This window comes from Fukomys damarensis, unplaced genomic scaffold (genome assembly GCF_012274545.1).
Source record: "Fukomys damarensis isolate Sample0158 unplaced genomic scaffold, DMR_v1.0_HiC HiC_scaffold_95, whole genome shotgun sequence".
Classification (NCBI taxonomy): domain Eukaryota; kingdom Metazoa; phylum Chordata; class Mammalia; order Rodentia; family Bathyergidae; genus Fukomys; species Fukomys damarensis.
Genome location: NW_022901007.1, coordinates 6,160 through 11,559, shown reverse-complemented (window position 1 = coordinate 11,559; position 5,400 = coordinate 6,160). Strand labels below are relative to the sequence as shown.

General features: G+C 50.8%; 1 long non-coding RNA gene across 1 annotated transcript; it reads right to left on the bottom strand.

Moving 5' to 3' along the window:
• Window positions 1–907: 907 nt before the first annotated feature.
• On the bottom strand, window positions 908–2,860 carry LOC109117375. Its single transcript, XR_002024680.1, has 3 exons — window positions 2,673–2,860; window positions 1,214–1,354; window positions 908–989 (listed from the first exon to the last, which is right to left on the bottom strand). It is a non-coding gene; the product is annotated as an uncharacterized LOC109117375 (long non-coding RNA).
• Window positions 2,861–5,400: the final 2,540 nt, after the last annotated feature.

Here is a 5,400-nt window from a genome sequence, read left to right as displayed (position 1 = left end):
CATGCAGGTGCTGCTCATGGCTACCATGAGGGCCAGTGGGATACACAATCAACACGCCCTGGTCCCTGCCTGGCCCTGGTGAACACAGGGCCAGGGCCTCGCAAGAAAATAAGAAGGCCCTTGGTCTAGCCTTCAAATGTAAGAGAGTTCCAGTGTCCAATCAAGCCGCAGGGAGCCTGCATTCCATCTTAGCTGCCTCGCACAGAATGACTAGTACCCCTTAACAGCTGCGAGAGTCTTGACTCATACCTCTCTGCATCTCATAAACTTTTGGCACTACCTAGCTGGCCAGTGAGACAGCCCTCACGACTGTCTGCTCCGTGGATATGGTGAGGATCTACTGCCCACAGCAGGGAGACTGTGCCCATGCCAGAGGAAAAGCATCCTGCTGAGAAGGCCAGTCAGACACAGCCCACGTTCACACAGGTGCGACTTTCATACATAAAACTTTCAACTGGTTCTGCATTTAGAGCACACCCACTCCCAGATACAATACTGCAGAGGTCTGGGGAGTTGTGGAATAATACATACTGAGCCAGAACTTGCCACAGCCATGAGCCAGGGCCACGAAGTTAATTGGAGAGGCTTGCATTGAAGCTCCCCTCCTCCCCGAATCAAAGATTTGAAGCATTGAGTTCTACCTAGAATGGCCGACATGTCCCACTCCTAACCAACTGCAGGCAGGAGCAACTTGAGGAGCTCCTTGTCACAGTGGGAGACTGCCAGGCCCCTGGATTTCGAGCACAGAACAGTGGAGGTTCATTTTGCCACTAGGAAAGCTGCACTCACATGGCTGGCATCCAGTGTAACATTCAGGTCCTCTTGGACACATTGTGAGAACCACCTGGCATCATTCTCCTCGCAGAGCCAAGTTGAGCTGCTGGCTCGCATGATGTGAGGTCACTTTCAGCCTAGGCTCCATCAGCAGAATCTGTATGAACTATGGTCAAGCCAGGAACTCCTGCTCTCCACAGCCTCCATATAGCCCTCTGAAAAGGAAAGGATATCGAATCAGAGAGAAAACATCGATCGGTACAGAACCCGGGTGAAAAGTGAGCAGGGCATTGCCATTCATTGAGACCCAGAGGGACTCAGTAGCCAAAGGTCCCCCAGGTGTTCCATGGGTTTCTGAAATCTGAGTCTTCCTTCACCCTCCATGCCTCCCTCAAAAGCCCTACCATGGTTTAGGAGATCAAGGAGCCCTCGCTCATACCATTGTGCATGAAGCACTGCAGTCTCTAGCCAGCTAGCTGAGAAATCAGCCACAAAACATCCATTGTTGCCTTCTGGCAAACTTCTGGGTGTCACTGATGATGCCATCGGCTCAAACGAACTCCAGCTTGTTTCCAACTACCTGAAATGGAATGGTTCATGAGTTCATCAGCCTGCCATCCCTTCAGATTACAACTGGTGGGGAATTGAGGAGGGTCTAGCTATGCAGTCCACCCAACGTGCCACAGATAGCGAATAGCACACCAAGATCCAGGAGAGTGTCTTGGAGTGAGCCTGAATTCCCCCTCTTTTGACTGACATACAGCACTGAGATCCTGTGAGGAGCACTGTGAGCCCTCACTCCTACTGTGTGGCAATCGCCTGAACTTCAGTCCATCTTTAGGCCCAGGCTGAACCTGCCCTGCCTCGTTTCACGTAAGTGCACTGCTCAAGGTGTGGTCAGCAATGCCGTCCAAATATCATCACTCTGCCAGCTATGCAGCAAGCACTGTTCTGAGGACTTGTAGGCCACATGTGCTCTTGCCCTGATACTAGGCGCCACCTTGTGGATGTTTTCAGAATCGTTGACATGGAAAAAAGCTGGCCTCATGGAGAAGTCACACAGAGGTCTGTGGAGTAGTGGTCAGCACGCAGCAAGTCTATACCCACCATGTAGCTGCTGCTTACGGCTACCATGAGGACCACTGGAATACACAATCAATGCACCCTGGTCCCTACCTGGCCCTGGTGAACACAGGGCCAGGGCCTCACAAGTAAATAAGAATGCCCTTGGCCTAGCCTTCAAATGAAAGAAGGTTGGACTGGCCAGTCAATCCGCAGTGCGCCTGCATTCCATCTTAGCTGCCTCGCACAGAATGACTAGAACCTCTTAACAGCTGCCAGAGTCGTAATTAGTACCTTTCTGCATATCATAATCTTTGGGCACTACTTAGCTGGCCAGGGAGACAGCCCTCACGGCTGTCTGCTCCCTGGATATGGTGATGGTCTATTGCCCACAGCAGCGAGACTGTCCCCAAGCCAGAGGAAAAGCATCCTGCTTGAGAAGGCCAGTCAGACACAGCCAAAGTTCACACAGGTATGATTTTCATACATAAAACTTTCAGACTGTTTCTGCATTCAGGGCACACTCACTCCGAGAAACAATGCTGCAGAGGTCTGGTGAGTCATGGAATGATACTCACTGAGCTGGGTCTTGCCACAGCCATGAGCCAGGGCCACGAAGTTAATTGGATAGCCTTGCACTGCACCTCCCCTCCTCCCCAAATCAATGATTTGAAGCATTGGGTTCTACCTAGAATAGCTGACATGTCCCACTCCTAACGAGCTCTAGGCATGAGCAACTTTAGGAGCTCCTCATCACAGCGTGAGACAGCCAGGCCCCTGGATTTCAAGCACAGGACTGTTGAGGTTCATTTTGCCACTATGAATCCTGCACTCACGCGGCTGGCATCCACTGTAACATTCAGTTCCTCTTGGACGCAATGTGAGATCCACCTGTCATCGTTCTCCTTGCAGAGCCAAGTTGAGCTGCCGGCTAGCATGTTGTGAAGTCACGGTCAGGCTAGGCTCCATTGGTGAGAATCTGTATGAACAATGGGCAGGCCGGGCACTCCTGCTCTCCACAGCGTGCATACATCCCTCTGAAAAGGAATGGTTACAGAATCAGAGAGAAAACATTGCTCAGGACAGAATCTGGGTGAAAAGTGAGCAGGGCATTGCCATTTCTTGAGATCCCCAGGGACTCAGTAGGCAAAGGGCCTCCAGGTGACCCACAGCCTTCTGATATCTCAGTCTTCCTTCACCCTCCCTGCCTCCCTCATAAGCCCTAGCATGGTGGTGGAGCTCATGGAGCCCTCGCTCATACCGTTGTGCGTGAATTACTACAGTCTCTAGCCAACCAGCTGAGAGATGAGCCACCAGACATGCCTCCTGCTGACCTTTTTGGTTTCACTGATGCTGCCATGGGCTCAAAAGCACCCCACCTGAGGCCATCCACCCGAAAGGGAATGGTTCATGAATTCATCAGCCTGCCGTCCCTTCAGATTACAACTGGTGGGGAAATGAGCAGGGCCTAGCCATGCAGTCCTCCCACCTTGCCACAGATAGCAAATAACACACTGAGGTCCATGAGAGAGTCTTGGAGTGAACCTGAATTCCCCCTATTTTGACTCGCATAGAACACTGAGAACCTGTGAAGAGCACTGTGAGCCCTCACTCCTTCTGTGCAGCATTCACCTGACCTTCAGTACTTCTTTAGGCCCAGGCTGAACCTGCTCTGCCTAGTTTGACTTAAGTGGACTGCTCAAGGTGTGGTTAGCAATGCCATCCAAATGTCATCCCTCTGCCAGCTATGCAGTAAGCAGTCTTTTGATGACTTGTAGGTGAAGTGTGCTGTTGCCCTGATCCTAGGCACTACCTTGTGGATGTTTTAAGTGTTGTTGTCGTGGAAAAACACAGTCCTCAAGGACAAGTCACACAGAAGTCTGTTGAGAAGTGGTCACCACACAATAAAACTGTACCCTCCATGTAGCTTCTGGTCAGGGCTACCATGAGCACCACTGGGATACACAGTCAACGCACCCTGGTCCCTACCTGCCCCTGGTTAACACAGGGCAAGGGGATAGGAAGTAAATGAAAAGGTCCTTTGCCTAGACATCAAATGGCAGAAGTTTGGTGTGGACAATCAAGCCACAGTGAGCCTGCATTCCATCATAGCTCCCTTGCACAGAGTAAATAGAACCACTTAACAGCTGCAAGAGAATTGACTCATACTTTTCAGAATGTCATTAACTTTGGGGACTACTTAGCTGGCCAGTGAGAAAGCCCTCATGGCTATCTTCTCCATGAATATGTTTTTGGTCTGTTGCCCAAAGCAGTGAGACTGTCCTCAAGCCAGTAGAAAAGCATCCTGCTTGAGAAGGCCAGTTAGACCGAGGCCAAGTACACACAGGCGTGATTTTCATACATTAAACTTTCAAACTGGTTCCACAATCTGGGAATTCCCACTCACAGAAACCATACTGCACAGGTCTGGAGACTCATGGCTAATATGCACTGAGCTGGAATTTGGCACAGCCATGAGCCAGGGCCACGACGGTAATTCGTGAGCCTTGCATTGAAACTCCACTCCTCCCGGAATCAAAGAGTTGAACCATTGCATTCTACCTAGCATGGCCAAGAAGTCACACTCCTAAGGAATTGTGGGCACTAGCAACTGAGGAACTCCTAGTCACAGTGTGTGACTCGCAGGTCCCCGGATTTTGAGCACAGGACAATTGAGGTACATTTTGCCACTATGAAACCTGTTCTCACATGGCTGGCATCCAGTGTAACATTTAGACCTTTTGACACATTGTGGCATCCACCTCACGTAGTCCTCCTTGCATAGCGAAGTTGAGCTGCCGGCTAGCCCTATGGGGGGGCTCTCTCAGCCTAGGCTCCATATGGGAGAACCTGTAGGAACAAATGTTCAGGCCGAGCGCTCATGCTCTCCACAGCATGCATGCAGCCATCTGAAAAGGAATGGTTTTAGAATAAAAGAGAATGCATCGCTTGGGACAGAACACTGTTGAAAAATGAAAAGTGCATTGCCATTCATTGAGACCCCCAGGGACTCAGTATGCAAAAGGCCCCCAGTTGAGCCATGGCTTTCTGATATCTCAGTCTTCCTTCACCCTCCCTTCCTCCCTCAGTAGCCCTAGCATGGTGTAGGAGCTCATGGAGCCCTCGCGCTTACCATTGTGCATGAAGCACTGCAGTCTCTAGCCAGCCAGCCAAGAGATGAGCCACAGGACATCCATCGTTGCCTCCTGCCAACCTTTTTGGTTTCACTGATGCTGCCATGGTCTCAAACTAACCCCAGATTGAAGCCACCGACCTACAATGGAATGGTTCATGAGTTCCTCAGCCTACTGTCCCTTCACATCACAGCTGGTGGAGAAATGAGCAGGGTCTAGCCATGCAGTCCACCCACCCTGCCACAGATAGCAAATAGCACAGCAAGATCCAGCAGAGAGTCTTGGATTGAGCCTAATTTCCCTCTTTTTTGACTCACATCGAACCCAGAGGCCCTGTGAAGAGCACTGTGAGCCCTCACTCCTACTGTGTGGCATTCGCCTGATCTTCAGTCAAGTTTATGCACAGGCTGAACCTGCCATGCCTAGTTTG